The sequence below is a fragment of the Tasmannia lanceolata genome, unplaced genomic scaffold (genome assembly GCF_043159265.1).
Source record: "Tasmannia lanceolata isolate RefF3 unplaced genomic scaffold, GAP_Taslan_0.1 ptg000011l, whole genome shotgun sequence".
Lineage (NCBI taxonomy): Eukaryota > Viridiplantae > Streptophyta > Magnoliopsida > Canellales > Winteraceae > Tasmannia > Tasmannia lanceolata.
In genome coordinates, this window is record NW_027518688.1 from 25,591,377 (window position 1) to 25,609,300 (window position 17,924).

The 17,924-nt window shown below is 37.0% G+C and overlaps 1 pseudogene across 1 annotated transcript; it reads left to right on the plus strand.

Moving 5' to 3' along the window:
• The first annotated feature begins 286 nt into the window (after positions 1-286).
• On the plus strand, positions 287-15,295 carry LOC143886783 (putative ATP-dependent helicase C29A10.10c; annotated as a pseudogene). Its single transcript, XR_013253917.1, has 10 exons — positions 287-411; positions 3,722-4,261; positions 4,642-5,805; positions 5,931-6,255; positions 9,124-9,379; positions 9,528-9,744; positions 11,016-11,365; positions 11,801-11,920; positions 14,454-14,554; positions 15,083-15,295. The product of XR_013253917.1 is annotated as a putative ATP-dependent helicase C29A10.10c (transcript).
• Positions 15,296-17,924: the final 2,629 nt, after the last annotated feature.

The window sequence follows — 17,924 nt, forward strand, 5'->3', positions numbered from 1 at the left end:
AGAATTGTAATAACCTTTGACATCTGGGTAAATGATAAAAGACAAGGCGAGTTAGTGTAAGTATCAAAACATGGTGGTGTGAGTAGTCCATATCATTTCCAAAAATAATTAATGGGTTTAAATTTGATTTTAGGTGGGTCTACAGTTGATAATATGTCTCCTATCAGCCCATGCTGGTATTCTGTTTAATTTTTGGTAACTTCTGTTGCTTCTGTCTTTTTTTCCCCTTGCAGTGGAGTGGTAGATTGACGGTCCACATTCAACAAAGAGTCACAGAGCCAAGATTCAATTTTGAAGCATAGCCTACATACCAGAGGGCCCACCAAAATGGGTCGGAAGGAAAGTTTAATCGATTTGGTATTTTCTTGGTCTGTGGAAGACATATTGAATGAGGAATTTTACAAAGACAAGGTTAGAAACATTTATTTTCCCTCTTTTGTTTTCTAAATGAATGTTCCATGAATCTTGTGGCCCACCTAGGCTTATTAACGGTCTGGATTGTCTCGATGGTTTGATTCTTGGGCATTGGCTACTAGATGGATCATCCAGGAGATTGTAGCAGTTCCAATTATTTTTCATTGGAAAATCAATTCTATATTTTTCATTCAATAATATACTACGTTATATTTCCAATTATTTTTTATTTCGGCCTCGTCATGTCCCCTTCGATGAGTTCTCTTATTTGTGTAGTTTTCTTCTTGATCTTCTACGTGTAGAGACTCTATTTCATGGAATTTCCTTTGCTCTTTCTCTCCTGCTTAAATCGTAGAAAGAAGAAATGTAGATCCTTTACATGGCTAGTTTTCTGCGGTGAGTAATCAATAGCATTTCAAATTCCTTGCTTTTTTTCCCACTACTCTTCCTTGAGTTGATTATGATTTTAGAGATGGTTCAAAGACTTGTCCTTTTCTTCTTCTTCCATGTCTCATATTCTTTTGGGTATTTTTGAAATGTGACAGTAACTTAAAAATAGTTGTGAGAAATCAAAGGAAATATGTCTCTTAGGATGGGTGAGAAATAAATAAGAGTTACGCGTAGGAGAAATGATGGGACGTAGAAACAAATGGTTATACAATCGAAAGGAAAAATGACCGATGGGGGTCACAGGTTTTCGAAACCTATCCGATGGGTGACAAAGTACAGATTCTGATATGGACCGTGACCAAAACCTCCGGGGAAGTTTTGACTCTGACTTTGTTGGTTGTCGGGACACCATGAAATCCTAATCATGATGTATTTTTATGCTTTCAAGAGGACCTATATCCTGGATTAGCATGAAACAAGGAATGAGAGCTTCATCTACGATAAAAGCGGAGTTTATAACATGTTGGGAAGCTTCGGCCTAGGTCTTATGGTTACATAACTTTATCTGGGGGCTTCAGTTTGTTGATATCATTAGGAAGCCATTAAAGATCTACTATGACAGTTTTGATGCTGTTTTCTTTTCCAAGAATAACAAATTAAGAGATGTCTCGAAGCATATTAGATTGAAGTTTCTTATTGTTAGGGAAAGGATCCAGGATAAGTTAGTGTCTATTGAGTTCATGAGCACCACACTTATGTTGGCATATCTGATGACAAAAGGCTTACCACCTAAGGTCTTTAATGACCACATAGCGTGCATGGGGATGATTGGTAAGACCGGTTACATTGATTAGTTGGAGTTTGCATAAAGTTGTATAGACGTTGTATTCTGATTACTTTTGAGGTTTTGATCCTTATAAATAAAGTTGTCTGCTATTCCATTATTTGTATTGTGCACATTGAATGGTTGCTTTGAATGCAGAATGTCGGTAATGACATAAGGGGGGGCCATAGTTTATTCATGTCGGTAAGTTTGCTAGCTTTGTGATCATGGGTAGGTCATTGGATAGATTGATAGTCCAATGATCACATGATCCGTTATTCGCACACTTATTGAACTGAATATAAAGTTATTGTGATTAGCAATTGTTGCAAAAGGTATAAAGCCCATGTATGCCAAGTGGGAGACTGTTAGACGTTTTATAAGTTTGGAGTTTGTAAACTTAGTGCAAAGCAAAAGTGTTTCCATGTTTTAGATTTTCTAAAATGTGTATTTCCATGTTTAGAGTTATTAACCGTGTATGGCCTTGCATTTTAGAAACCTTTCCTTGCATAAGCTTATCCTCAAAGCTTGGAAACGTTTTGGAAGGCAAGTTAGCTCAAATAACTATTGCCAATATTGTGCCTAAAGATCCAAACGAATTTGGGCTTAATTTAGAAGTTTTATGAGAACTCTTTTCCGATTTAAAGAGTTCTTGGTCCCTCTTCATATCAACAAAATTAGAGAATTCATTAAGAGAGAGAACTCTCTTTGAGAGAGGTTCCCCATTAACCTAGTAGTGTTGCGAAGCAAGAGAATAAGGGGTGTTTTCGAGTCTCTCTTGTGCTTAGAAAAGGTTCAATCATCATCGGATTGCATAGTGTGGAGAATCGGCTATGGCACAAGGTATATTTAACCCATCTCATTAATTCAAATTTTTCTTTGTTTTTCAATGCCAAAGATCATAAGGGATCACTAAAGTTAATGTTTAGAATAACACAGTCGGCCCGCGAAATCCCTTCTACGACAGTCTATTTTTTAGTAAGTTGATGCAGATTTCCTTAAATCCCAACTTCATGAATATCCCTTGCAAGTCACCCAAATGGGCTCATGGTCCTCATCTAATTCCATTCATTTTCAATCGTTGTAGTTTGTTTGGTTATTTGTTGTAAGGATTCAATGCTGCTAATATTCGAGTCATTTTTAGTGTGTGTCCAAGGTTTTGAAAATCGGAATCGAATCGTAAATCTAAGAGGGTTTGAATCGTGTATCGAATCGTAAATCGTAATATTTTTTCAGATAAACCTCCATAAATCTTCCCATTTTTAACCTCCATAAATGTAAGGGTTAGGATGATCCTATGGACCTGATTTTTTGTAGGCACCATATCCATCTAAGGGCCTTTCAAATGAGTGGTTTCGATCACCCCAAAAATGTGGCCCCCTTATGTTTTGTGAGCGCCACCTCATATAAGCTATATGAGGTGACACCTTAGGAACTCTATTCTCATATATATATATATTAGAAAAATATTTAAAAATATAAAATTAAGAAATAGGAATAAAATGAGTAATTATCTATTTTTCATTCATAATTATTAAATTAAATATAAAATTCATTGATTAGTAATCTAAACTTGTGGTTGATACTGGTAGAAGTAAGATTGATGATGAGGAGAAGATGGAAAGAAGAGTAGAAAAAGAAGGATGAGAAGAATGGAGTTAGGGTTTTCTTTACTTGCTTTTAGGTTATAAGTTGGTGCATGGGATATATGTGCGATTTATTTCTAATCGTAAAGGGCCCACCACAAAAAATAAGGAAACAAAAAAGAATTGTAAAACTTGCAAGATTCTAAATCGAGTCGTACTTGAATCATACTACTTTTACGAAAACGATTCTTTCCTCCGTACTTGAATCGTACTTCTTCTTCTTCTTTTTTTACAAAAAAATGTTTCTTCCCTCCGATTTTAATCGTCCAACCCTTGTTGAATCGTACGATTCAAATCGTGAAGCGCACGATTTTAACAGCATGGTGTGTGCCCATGTATGTTTGTATGTATGTATGCTTATTTATGTGTGTGTGTGTTTGTGTGTCCATAGTTATTTGTTCAAATTTTTTTGACCTCCTAATTATTAGAAGAGATATTTCTTTTGCAGGTGGAAAAGATCCCACAAACTTTTCAATCAGTTGAGCAGTATCTTCGGTCCTATTTATTTCCCATAATGGAGGAAACACGCCTTGAATTGCATTCGGGTATGGAGGATATTTCTGAGGCACCTTACTCAAAAATAGTTTATCTTAAGAAATCTAAGCCATTTCGGAGCATGTTATATAAAATCAAAGTTGACTGTTGGAGTAATGGGTCTGGGTCTGGGTCTGGTGGCAAGCAATCATACAATCCAAAATGTGGTGACATCCTTGTTTTATCAGATGTGAGGCCTAAAACTGTTGCTGATTTAAACCGGAATGGACGGACCTATTTATTTGCTTCAGTCACTAAAGTTGATGATGACGGAGTTTCACCGACAGATTTTACAGTGCAATTGTCGAAGGACATTAAAGTTAATGAGGGCATGGGAAACTCATTTTTTGCAGTTCATTTGGTAAATATAACGACGAACAATCGAATATGGATGGCACTCCACATGACGGAAAATTTGAATGTTATAAAGGAGATTTTGTGCGTTGATCCCTTGGTATGAAGCTTTATTAACTTGTTTCTTGTATGTTTTTTGGTTATAAACTATAAAGAATTATGAATTTTTGTTTTCTATACTTGTTAGCTCCCCAGAGAAACATAATTTGATGAAGTAGATTTTGTTTTTCTATTTTTTTTCCTAGAAGAAATGTATTCCCGATGCAGAATAAGAAAAACATGTAATCTGGGTACTATTATCATGGTATCTAGAAGTTTGGTTGATACTACTAAGAATATGTATCCTTGGGTATTGCTATTACGGAATAGCTGATTTATCCTTGTTCTCATGTGCAATTCCTCTTGTTCCTGCTCTAGTTATACTAGGCATGAAATACTAATGAAAATTTTCTCATTGTTGACTGTCTTTCATCTTGACAGGTTGGAAGAAGTTATGATAGATGTTCTTCTGGATCAGATGATATTATTTGGAAGGAAACAATGGATGCTGATTTATACTCATCCAAACTAAATAAATCACAAATTGGTGCAGTATTAAGTTGTCTTCAAGCAAGGAAGTGCAACCACAAACACACAATTGAACTTATCTGGGGGCCACCAGGGACCGGAAAAACTAAAACAGTTGGGACATTGCTGAGGGCACTCCTAGAAGTGAAATGCAGAACCCTCACATGTGGACCAACGAATGTTGCAATTAAGGAAGTCGCCAAGCGTGTTTTGGCACTGGTTAAAGAGTCATGCCAGTATGATTGTTGCTCATTGGGAGATATAGTGTTATTTGGAAATAAGGTTCGTATGAACATTGATGAAAATACTCAGGATTTGTTTCTCGATCACCGTGTTGATAGGCTTGCAGAGTGCTTAGTACCATTTTCTGGGTGGAAGAAACAGCTCCAATCAGTGATAGATTTTCTTGAAAACTGTGTTCCTCAATACCATATACATTTAGAAAATATAAAGAGAAAAAAACCATTTAAATTGAAGTTTCGAGAATTTTTCAGAAGAAGGTTCAGAATCATAGCAGAGGCACTGATGAATGATCTTAGAACCTTGTGCACTCACCTACCGATGGCTTCCCTTTCTGTAAAGAACTTCGAAAAGATTATTACTGCTCTCAATTTCCTTGAATCATTTGAGAATTTGTTATGTGATAAAAATTTATCTAACAAAGATCTGGAGGAACACTTTCTGCATTCCGAAGAAGTCGATGAAGCCACTTCTCAATCTATGGATTTTGCTAGGCACAGAGCAACTAATGGATCTCCATTGTCTTTGTTGTGCAATATGAGAATTGAATGCCTTCGAGTACTAAGAGATCTTCAAACATCTCTTAAAATTCCACATTTTACCAAGAAACATTTGATTCGAAAATTTTGCTTAAAAAATGCTATGCTTATTTTCTGCACAGCTTCTAGTTCGTTTAAGTTACATTCGCAGAAGATGAAACCATTTGAGCTGTTGCTTGTTGATGAAGCCGCTCAACTAAAAGAATGCGAATCATTGATTCCCCTACAACTTCGGGGTATAAAACATGCTATTCTCGTAGGTGATGAATGTCAGTTGCCTGCAAAGGTTAAAAGCAAGGTTTGTGTTTGCAGATCTGTTATAATCCATTATCATGGTTAGTGTAATTCTTCTTTTATTTGTGGGTAAGTAACCTAAGGACAAACACAATTCTTTTTTATATATGAGATTTTACTGTTTGTCAGGTTTCTGAGAAATCTGGATTTGGAAGAAGTCTCTTTGAAAGGTTGGTTTCGTTAGGCCATACGAAGCACCTGCTTGATGTGTAGTATAGAATGCATCCTTCCATAAGTTCTTTCCCAAATACGATGTTTTACAGCAACATGATTTCAGATGGTCCCAATGTGAAATGTAAAGGCTATGAAAGGCAGTATCTTCAAGGACCTATGTATGGAGCTTATTCTTTTATTAATGTTGCTTTTGGAAGGGAGACATTTGGTCTTGGCTATAGCAAGAAAAATATTGTGGAGATAGCTATACTTTCACAGATTGTGAGAAACCTTTACAATGGTATGTGCATTGTCAATAGATTGAATATTTTCAACCATAGTTTTTTGGTAAAAATATTTCGTGATTGTTTCAATGATATGCTGATTCAGTTGTGTGTTATGGCTGTGTTCTATATCACTTTTATGAAGAATGTTGTTACAAGTGTTTTAAGCAAATGTTAAATATTTTTCCCATTGTAACACATTTTTTTCTCTTGTCTTTATTAATGATCTTACCTTTTGATTGGATAATCATGTTATTCCCATGATTGTAATAGCTGCATAGGAGCTATTGATTCTGGATCCTCTGTTCCATTAGTTCAGGATGCCCCTATGTACTCTGTGAGTTGGTAGCAGTATTTGTGTCAGTGTAAAGTTCATTCTTGTCTAGGCAGGCTTATAGATCCAATAGTGTGTCAAAGGAAATGCAAAGCGAACAACTGATTATTGAGTGAATGGCCAACCATTTTGTGTTCACTGGATTGCTGAGTTTTTGGAGCATTCGATGATGATTTGGCAGTCTGTCCTTGGCTGGCGTTGAATGCATCTTTCTGATAGATCCAATATGGACTTTGGCTCCTACGCTTTTTTCAGCTGAATCATTTGGGAGATCAAATGTTTTTTGGGGAGTTGGGCCTTCGCAGGGGAGAGGGAGAATTTTGGGCAGAAGCAACATGATTACTACTGCTGCTGCTGCTGTTGTTGTTGTTGGGAAATGATAAATGCGCCCCTTTTCATCACTAGGGACACCCAGCAGCAGTGTATCAATGACTGCGGAGGGGCTGATGTTCTTCACGTCAGAAGGATTCAATGGATTTGATTGCCATGAGTATCAATGACTGCAGAGGGGCTGATGTACTTCACGTCAGAAGGATTCAATGGATTTGATTGGCACGTACACTTCAGTTGGGTACCCCTAGTGATGAAAAGGGGTGCATTTATCATTTCCTTTATTATTTTGGGAAATGGAAGGAGATTCTAGAAGGGAAAGCAGCGAAGAATTGAAGTAGTTCTAGTTGGATTTTTTCCTCCGAATGCTATCAAGCTAACTTTGGTGGGTGTTCCTTATGTAATCTGTGCCTGCTGCAGTGGTGCGGGTTTTAGAGATTGTGACGGTGAGGTTGATGATGCCAAGTTACAGATGCTCTGGTATATAGTTGGGGCACGCTCCCGAATTCGTAGGCCATCGAGGTGTTTGTAGGATCCCGTTGTTGAAATTATGGAAAGAAGGTTAGACCCATGGAAGCAGAAGTTATAATCTCTGAGTGTAGGATACCCTAGTTAAGACTGGGTTATGTAATTTTCCTATTAAATTACCATTTGCCCCTCCTGGAAAATCACAAAATTCTTACCTAGCAAATGCGACAAGGTCTTTTCTTTAAAAGGGCTGCAAGGGCAATCCTGGTTTCTCCAAAATCACAACCCTCAATAATCCATGTATTTAAGGTGTTTTTTTCAAAATCATGTAAAAACATGATTTCATGTGAATTTCGTTACAGTCTTGGCCAAAACCGTTTCGTTTCGGCAGAAATTTAAAACAATGATTGCATCTAGCTCTGTAATTCATGAGCGAACGAAGCACATTGAAGTAAATGTTCAATTTGTCAGGAAGAAGATATGTGATGGGTCCATTTTTGCTTTCTTATGCTCCCTTGTTACATCAGTTGGCTGATATCTTTAATAAGGTTGTAGGGCCTCATCTTCTTCAGGAAACTAGTATCAAGCTGGGCATGATGAATTTTTATGGTACTGCTTTATGGGTGTGTTGTCATGTATTATATTTATATGTACATTTGTTATGTGTTAATTATTCATGATTTCTATTCTTTTTATTGTTTCACCTTCTTCATGAAAATTTTCTAAAGGATTCATTAGCCGACCCCAACTAGTTTGGGACAAAGGCTTAGTTGAGATGAGTTGAGTTGTATTCTTTTTATTGTTTCCCCTTAATTAAATGCACTTTAGTCACTGTAATAGTATATCTCTTGGATGTTAATAGATGGCAATGGAGACCCTTTCTCTCCTTATGCTTTTGATCGCAAATATTTCCCTCTTTTATTTCATCTCTTCTTTATCTTCTTCTTTGTTTCTTTTACTATTAGTACTCTTGATTCCGTCAAACATGACTACTTCTCTATTCTCGTTGCAAATTTTATTCCAAAAGTACATTAGTACCACACACAGGCATTGGGCCAAATGACTGGGAATTTATAGTAAAACTTTTTCTTTCCCTTTTTCCTTTGCCAATGTTGTTTTTTAACGTCTGGGATTTCCATGTAAATCTGTTTCCCCATGGTTTTGTTGATTTTATAGTTATTATGATGCTTTCTCTGCAATAATTTACATCACTGTTTTGTCAAAATTGTTTGTTTAGGATCAGTAAAACTGCGAAAGCCTCTTTCTGGATCAATTTGTAAAAAGCAAGACTGAAAACATAAAACTTGTTGAGATGAATGTCATATTTCTTGTAATTTTAGCTTACTAATTAAAGCATTTTCAAACAAGCTTCTTTGGAAATAAGAAATCCTCAAACATTCATTAAGTGAAGTACATGACGATACCAGATCAAATGTTGACCTCATTTCTGTTATTAGTAAATAGTTAAATTGCTTGTCCAAATTTATTCATGGGACTCAGATTGAAGGGTGACCTCAATTCTGTTATGGTGGGTTGGTCGACTATGATATACATGGCTGTCTCAAGGCTAATGTATCATTGTCCTAAATGTAATAAATACTCATGTTAATCTATTTGTTTGATGTCATAAAAAATATGATTAATGGTTATAGTGTACACATGCAAACATTATTTTGGCTTTCTTAAGGATAATTTTCACTTTAATTTCTTTAATTGGTGCTTATAAGATTTGGATCTGACTTGATCTTCACAGCATCCGTTACTATGAGGCAAAGACTCAGTATTGGTGTCATATCCCCCTATAAAGCTCAGGTTGTTGCAATCAAAGAGGAACTTGGAAACAAATATGAGATGCTTACTGACTTTCATGTTAGGGTCAAGTCAGTTGATGAGTTTCAGGGTGGAGAGGATGACGTTATAATCATTTCTACTGTTAGGTCAAATGGTAATGGTTCAGTGGGATTCCTTGCCGATCCTCAAAGAACAAATGTGGCTTTAACAAGGGCGAGGTAAATTCTGTTGCTTCCATAGGAGGACTGCATGCAGTTAGTAGCTCATAGTGAGAAGTCAGAACAGTCTTTAATATTCCTTGGATCCTGTTCGAGTCTCTTTCTTTAAAGGTGGTCCCTGTATTATAGTTTTTTGTTTTCATTACAGGCACTGCCTTTGGATTTTGGGGAATGAGCCAACTCTAATTAAGAGTGGTTCTATTTGGAAGAAAATAGCCGTTGATGCCAAGGAGCGTGGATGCTTCTTTAACGCTAATGAGGACAATTGTTTGGTTGAAGCGATCATTCTTGCATCAATTGAGCTTGACCAACTTGATGATTTGCTTCACATGGATTCACTACTTTTCTGCAGGACAAGGTGGAAGGTACGCTACTTCTGTTAAGTTCATTCTAGATCGTTTTATATTCTACTGTTTCCGTCCTCTAGCATTTCTTTATCATCCAATATTGCACAACTTGTCGTATTATGCACACGATGCTTGTATCTGGACATAAATCACTTTATTTTGCCTAAAACTGTTGTGTAATTGTTATGTTGGCCTTTGCATAATTGAAAAATTCCACCTCAAGTAGATGTCTATGTTTTGTTGGAATTCACTATCATCTAGATCTATGTGATAATAGTTTACGAGCGCTGGAAAATGTTGGTTCTCATGGTTATTTACTTCAGAAATTTAATTTTTTCTTTTCTTGTTTGTATTGTTGAATCAATGTTTATGCTAAAAAGCGCTATTTGGCATCAACGATTAACTGTATCGCTTCCAACCTGTACTTTTGAAGTGGTTCTCTTGAGAACTACAGTTGAAGTTTTTGATAAATCACCTTTGCCTTCCTCTAATAACATTCAAAGATAACTTTGCAAGGGGACAAATCGATGTTATCCAGCGCTTCCAAGTTGTTCACACACATTCCAAAGTGTGGGGAATTCCCATCCCACTCCAATCAACTACAAATGGTCTGAACAATACTCATTGTTCTTCTTAAGTATTGATTATCCACATTAATCTCGGGTTCAAAATAATCAATGAAAAGAAAATTGGTTAGAATGATAAATTTTAACACTTCCAGGCTTCAGACGTTCCAAACCTTCACTAGTTTTCTTTCAAATATCACCTCAAACTTGGAAAAGCCTGTACTAGCTGAATCTGGTAGCTCAACCCTTTCTAATGATGTCATCCTTTTTGTCGGCATATGGAAATATTGCCAACCCACAGACACAAGTCAAAGGAATTTTCTCCTTGAATCCTTTATTTGTTTGATAAGAGTTTGCGTAAATGCATGTGCTCCTATAAAATTTTGAATTTCTAGTTGGGGTTCATTGCCATGTGAAGAATTTGAAATTTGAATAATGTACAGGTCTTTAAGGGAAAAATGACATGTATTCACTTCCGAGAATTATAAATGGCAAACAAAGAGTCATTACAAGTCTTGAGTTTGTAACAGTTACTCTTGGTTCTCCCATTTCTTTTTGGAAAGTACTCTCTCGGTTCTTGTTTGGACTTTTATCTTTGATATACATTTGTGGATGTGCCAATATTCCCTTCCATTTAGTTTTTCTTGCGAAATTTAGTGGCTATGCTCTACTCAGTTTACTTAAAACTACCTGTAATGTTACTCTCTGTTCAATTGTACACAGGTTCTTTTTAGTGATGACTTTAGGAAGTCGTTTGCAAGACTTAAGAGAAATATTCGTAAGGAAGTGATTAGGTTAATGATGAAACTTTCTGATGGTTGGCGTCCTAAGAAGTTAAAGCTCGTTTCTGTGGATGGAATTTCCTGTCAGCTTTTGAAACAGTACAATGTCCATGGGCACTGTCTTCTTTGGTCAGTTGAAATTCTAAAGCATTCAGACTACTTCCAAGTATTGAAATTTTGGGGTGTTTTACCTTTGGGAGCAGCAGTAAAACTGGCTAAGCGTCTGGACAAGATGTTTGCGAAGTATACCAAAATGCATATATCACGCTGCAAATTGAAATGCTTTGAGCGGTATGCACAGTACTTTTTTCTGAATTATTGCCTCTGTTTATTATCCGTATTTGAATATCTTCGTTTAACACTAAAAATATAAATCTTAAGCAATTGAAAATAAGATATTAAGGACTAGATGTGAGTGTTTTTCGTCTCTGTAAAACCTGATTGTCTCAATTTTACCATATGTGGTCTTGGTTAAACTTGGGATGAAAAGAGTATTGCTGTGGAGTCTGTCTCATTTCTCAACAAGGACTGAATGCAAAGGGGCTGCATTTCCTAGTAACCTTAATGACTTATATGTATGATTGCATCGGAAACCTCTTAGAACTTCTGTTTCCAGCTAATGAATGTACTTGTTCATAAAGGTTGATGTGAATGTGTTGAGTTTGTATAAGTTCCAACATTTTGACCTGCTAATATTCTCTAATATGTGATTTATTCTTGTACTAGGGAGTTGGAGGTTCCAATGAGCTGGGAAACCAGCCCATATGTCTGTGCAACTGACCCTGGGAAGGATTTATCTTTGCACTACCTTGGCAAGGAACTTAGTGCTTCAGCCTTTGAGTTCAGGTGAGTTGTTACTTAAATTTTGACTGATACTGGAAAGTTATTACAATCATCTTGATTACTCTCACGGTTACTCTCATGGCTTTTGTGGAAAGTTATTACAATCATCATAATTGGAGCTGGACCGATGCAAGCATATTTTATCAAATTTTCTTTCATTTTTTTTTTTTGAGAAGGTAACTATTTCATTTCATCTGTAAAAATTTACAAATTGACACACGGGACAAGCTGTCCCTGTGACTGAACAAAAAAAGCAAGACTATAATCTTATGTAATCCCCGTGATATCGTTAAAAGATATTTCCGTGTCTGATTGGATTGCACCCGCCTTTTCTAAAACATCCGCCATTGAATTTGCTATTCGTCTCCTATGCGTTAATGATGGGCAGATATCTCGAACAAGGTCTCTAATCTCTTACACAGTGCTTGCTAGTCTCCTTGGCAGAGCACGTCTTCCCCCAGCCCACGCAATAACATTTGTGGAGTCCCCTTCTACCATCAGAGGACCCATATTGTGAGACTTATACCATCTCAGCTCGAAGAGTAATGATTTTGCCTCAGCCTCATTTGCATCACACAACCCAACCGGCCCTGAGTAAGTCATGATGACTACCCCATTTGCATCACCTAGCGCGCCCCCGATTCCACCCGGGCCTGGATTTCCCAATGAGCTTCCATCAAAATTTAACTTATAAATTCCGTCAGGAGGTGCGATCCACCGTGGGCCAATAGTTTTTGACACTTTTCTTTCACGGAAAACAATTTGAGGCTTCCGTAAGGTCTGATCAACCGAATAAGGGAGAACCCCTTTGCATTTCGCCCACTGAATAATGGCAATCTTAATGGTGAGGGAGATATGAGGAGCTGCCCTAGATTTACCATTAAAGATTCTATTGTTCCGTTCCAACCAGATGAACCAAATCACGGCGTGGGGTATAGAATACCATAACGATTCTCCTATACATCCCTTGAATGCGTCTCCCCAACTCTTCAAAGTTTCTGATATGCTATTCAATGTTGCCCAAGACATTCCACAGAATCTCATTATATCCATCCACACAGATGAAGAGAATGGGCATAATAATAGCACATGGTCCAGGGTCTCCACATTCTTTTGACACAAGATGCACCAGCTGGCAAGATGGACATTCTTTGCCTATAATCTGTCGCAAGTGTTAATACAACGATGCGATACTGCCCATGCGAAAGCTGCAACACGAGGTGGAATGTATGATCTCCAACAATTCCACCAGCAATTATGATGGGAAGTATCCTCATCCTATTTCTCAAAAAATGATTTCACAGAAAAAACACCTTCAGAATTCGGGATCCAGATCCGGGCATCCTTCACATAAGCAGACAGGTAAATAGAATTCAGCGAGTCTAGAAGACTCGAGAAGCTATCGATCTCATTCTCCTTAAGATTTCTTCTCATCCGAATATCCCAGAAAATCCCGTCTGTCTCAGTATTTCGAATTAAGTAGTCCGATATCTTGGCATTACGATATGAAGCAATACTATATAGGGTGGGAAATGAATCACAAAAGCACGATTCCCCAAACCGAATGTATAGAACGCCAAGCCCCCGACCCTTTTCGCCCCGATGGTGCCCCACATGCCCTGTCACCACCTCCTCTTCCATATTTGTCCCCAATTATAGCATGCCACAAAGCATCCTTCTCGGTTCCAAATCTCCATAACCATTTTCCCATTAGCGATTTATTGCGTAATCTTATCTTTCCAATCCCGAGGCCCCCCTTCTTTTTGGAGTGGCAAACTGATTCCCACTTTTGCAGATGTTTCAATCGGCTGTCTTCTTTCATGATTACTGTTGAGGTGTTGTGTTTGTAAAAAGTACTCAAAGAATACACTTGGAGGTGATCACAACCGAACATTCCTTGCATAGAGTGAGCGTAATTCTGCTATAATGAGGGCACTGTTTGGCTTTAGTAGTACTTTCAGTTTCTTCCAAAAACTCTTAAGTGCCTAATTATGTTTGTTGGGTGGCTGCTTGAGTAGTATCAAAGGAGAAATTCAATCCATTCCACCTGAGTGCTAGATGTTTGCAAAAATGTGTCATAGGAGGCTAGATCCAAGCAATTGCTCGCCAAGGGTAAAAATAGACTTTCTAGAAGTTGGTCTCACAGCCAAGACTCATTAAGTCACTGGGAGGTTAACATTCGGTGTGTTTTCCAAGTGATTGCCTAAGAGTAATTAGTGTCGATCTGAACTCCCCTTTTCAAGGATGTCCCACCGAGTTCTCAACCTACATCAGTAGAACATACGGTAAAGTGTAATTTACATTCGCTACTTACAAAACAAACTTATAAAAGAAATCTAGATGTATCCTACCTGGATCTGTTGAGTATCAGAATCCTACATGTCCGGAGAGTATGTGGCTGCTTAGATAAAATACCTGCAACATATGTTAACTCTCTTTCTTGATTGCTGCTGCCATTGCTTGAGATGCATGTAAATGTTGCATTTTTCATGCCTTTCTGAATGTCCCATGTACTTGTTCGGCTATATTTTTTCAGGGATCAGAACCACTGCAAAACCGAGACGGGGGAAGATCTGTCAAGCCGTTTAGCTTTGCTTGGTCTAGGCATAGAACCCGATGCATCTGCCAATTAATCTAGTAAGTTGTTATTTTGTACATATATCTTATAGTGAGTCATACAGAGTCAGAAAGAAAGAATGAAGGAAAAAATCATTGGTTTGATACAAATTGTTGGCAATGCAAGCAAAGTTATTGTAGTAATCGAAATTTGTGCATGTGTTGGTGTTGTTCTTTTTTCATTTCTTATGGCTTCCATCAAGATGGCTAAGTTTTTGGTGCTTGTGCTGATGTTTGTTTTCTTCTCTATTTACCTGGATTATTTTGGGCACCAACAACATAAATTCCAATACTAGATTTCTCTAGGTCCTGTTCGTTAAAGATTATGACAACCAATTGTGAGTGACAAACCAATTATTGGACCCAAAATTACGTTTAATTATGCATCTTGCATGCTTCACTGATTTTCTCTTATACCTGTTGGTTTTATTATTGTAGGGATTGTAGGTCATGACAATGATGCTTGTATTTTTTGTGAAAATTTTACTTTCTGGTTGTTTACCAATGTTTCGATGTTGGGGTTATAGAGTAATGACAGTTGGTTTTCAGGTTGCATGAAAATGGAGGCGGTGTCTCGGGTTTTGAAGGAGCAAGGTAGGAAACAAGTCTTCTAGTCTCTGCGATCTACCTCTCCAATGTGAATTGCAGTCAGGGATGGACTTAAGAGATTGAGGTTTTTGAAGGGTCTATTAAAGTGGCTAGTGTTTCACATGTTCTGCTAAGACGAGGTTTATTTAGAAAGGGAGATTGGCAAATTTGTAATGATTTGTCTTTCAGAGTGCTATTTGGTGGGGAAAAAAATGTTTGATAATTTTTTTTTTCCTGGGGCTGTGTTTCTTTTGATCGTAAAATAGGTATAAAACAAATTTTATGCCAGTCTTTACACTTTTAAATGGGCATAAATTTTGTTTTCTGCCCATTATTCGTCGAAAGAAACATATAGAAATATTTTTCCTGCAAACTGGGCCAACGTCTATATCTTGGGGTCCAATAGTTTGGTGATCCAAAACCACATCAGCTAGCTTCTACGTTAAGAGCTCATTTGTCTACCAAGAATTTATTTTCTTGTTAAATTAGCTTCTCCAAGTGGTCAGAGAGAGTGGGAGAGGAATAGATACAAGAGGGACTAAGTGAGGCTTCTCCAGGTGGTGAGAGAGAATGGGAGAGGGATGGATACAAGAGGGACTAAGTGGGGAGGGAAAGAAAAGCTTGAAAATCCGGAAACAAAATTCTCACCCCAAAACATGATTGACTTTTTCCTTGTTTTCACCCCAAAATATGATTGACCTTTTCCTTGTTTTTAGCTACTTCTCACCCTCAAGTTACTCGTGCCCTCTCAAGTCTCTCTTTTTCCCATCCGCACTACACCTCTCTCAGCACTTGTAGGCCGTTTGGATACACTGATTTTATAGTCTAGGAGGTAACCATTTCATTCAAAACCCTCCCATTCCTTTCTTTCCCTTAAAATGCATGCTAATGTTTTTCTCCCACATTCTTTTGGTTGCCTATTTCAAATAGAAAATACTAGTAAACAATAGCAAGGTTTAAGACTTTGGGAACATGTAATAACCCCCATTACATATACTCTTTTCATCTGTTTCTCTTTTCCCTTCAGTCCCATGGATTACCTCTCTTATCTACATCTACTCAGTTTGTGAACCTGAAGAATAGAGGAAAACATGCCCGACGAATTTATGCTATATACATGGTTATAAATCCTCCTTTTATCTTCAGGTTCGTTCCCTGTTCGTTCCCTGTTCCAAGCTACATTTTTTGTACTACATCTTTATCACTTGAAGTATCTTCCCAGTGATTCAGTTGAAGGAAACAGATCTAATGGCGATTGTTCATCATTAGTAAAAAAATGGTGTGTTTTTTGAAGGAAATGTGATTAGAGAAATAGGCCAAGGAGTGTTTGTATTCACTTGTTGTTTTCTTGTGGAATTTTTTTTGGAAAATCTTATATTCTATTCACCTTTTGATTGTCTCCTCCCCCCCCTCTATTGCGTTTCTTATCTTCCACAGCAAAAATGAGGGAAGTCCATGTTCAATCTTTATCTCTTTACTCTACATTGTAGTTCCTTAAAAAGACTTTTCCTTCAAGTCCCTACTTTCCGTATCTCTTATCAGATCAAATACATTGATTGAAGTTGACCCAGTCAACAATAAAATTTTATGATCTTTCATTCCATCCATAAAAATAAACCTTAGATTTAAAGATCTGAAGTGTTCATTTTCTACTTTTGTGGTAAAATAAGTTTTCCTTGCATTCGTTGTTGGCAATCAGTTCCTTATTAATATGTATGACAAAAGTTAGATATTTTCCTATAATTCAAGTGGCTGTGCCACCTTCAATTATAGTTCAATGACAAGTATGATTTTATAATATATCCAATGGGTGGATAGTAGCTTAGCTATATGTTATTGTTTGATTAGGTATATCTGGCAGATCCTTGTAATATATTTTCCAACCTTTCGTAACAGAGAGCTGAGAAATGACCACATATATGCCAAAGTATAACTCAAATTATTTTCATTTCTTTTTCACTCTGGACTCCAGAGAGCAGTGAGGGAACCATTTTGTTATCTAAAAGAAATCAGTGGCCTTTGGAACTAACCACCTTAGTTTGGGTTGGCTTCTTTTCATCATTTTCATTCTACTTTCCGGAACCTGATGTAGCGCTTCGTTTTTTGTTCATATTGTTGTTTGGAATTGTCTGATGTTTTCTTTATAGTTCATATGATGTGTTGAATCTTACAGAAATTTAATAAAATTTGTGAAAGTAGATTCGAAGTGACAGACTGGTGATTGCCATTATCTCAACCATAAACCCTCAAATTGGGCAACTATTCGTGCGTCTGCAATTCATTTTTGTTTATTAAAAAAGTTTTGTTGCATAGTGTGAGCTATCTTTCTTGAGCTTTGATTGTGATTCCTTCTATATTTGTCGAAATATTTAGACTTTAGATCGAAATATATATTTCTCATTGTTATTGTTTTTTGTGCACCAGCTTTATCTGTGGGGGTGATTTTTCAACCAATGCCATATCTATTGATATGCATGATGATAGTGCTAGTGAAGTCACAGATTTATCGATATTCCACCCAAGCACTACCCACTTGTTATTACCTTTCAGAAGTTTTTGATGATGCTAGATGGAAGTATGATGAATTCATTCTTCGATAAATTTCATGATGTAAGGGATCCTTTTCAGTGTAAAAGAGGAAATCTGAAAAAAAGAGGAAATTTGAAGTCGCTCGCCTTACAAGCCTTTATCAAAGTGAAGCAGGTTGATTATGACCGCTTTAGTTCGTATTACTGGCCTCATTTCAATGTCCAGATGGAAAAAAATCTCGATTCTTCTACAGTTTTTACTGAGATAATGTCTC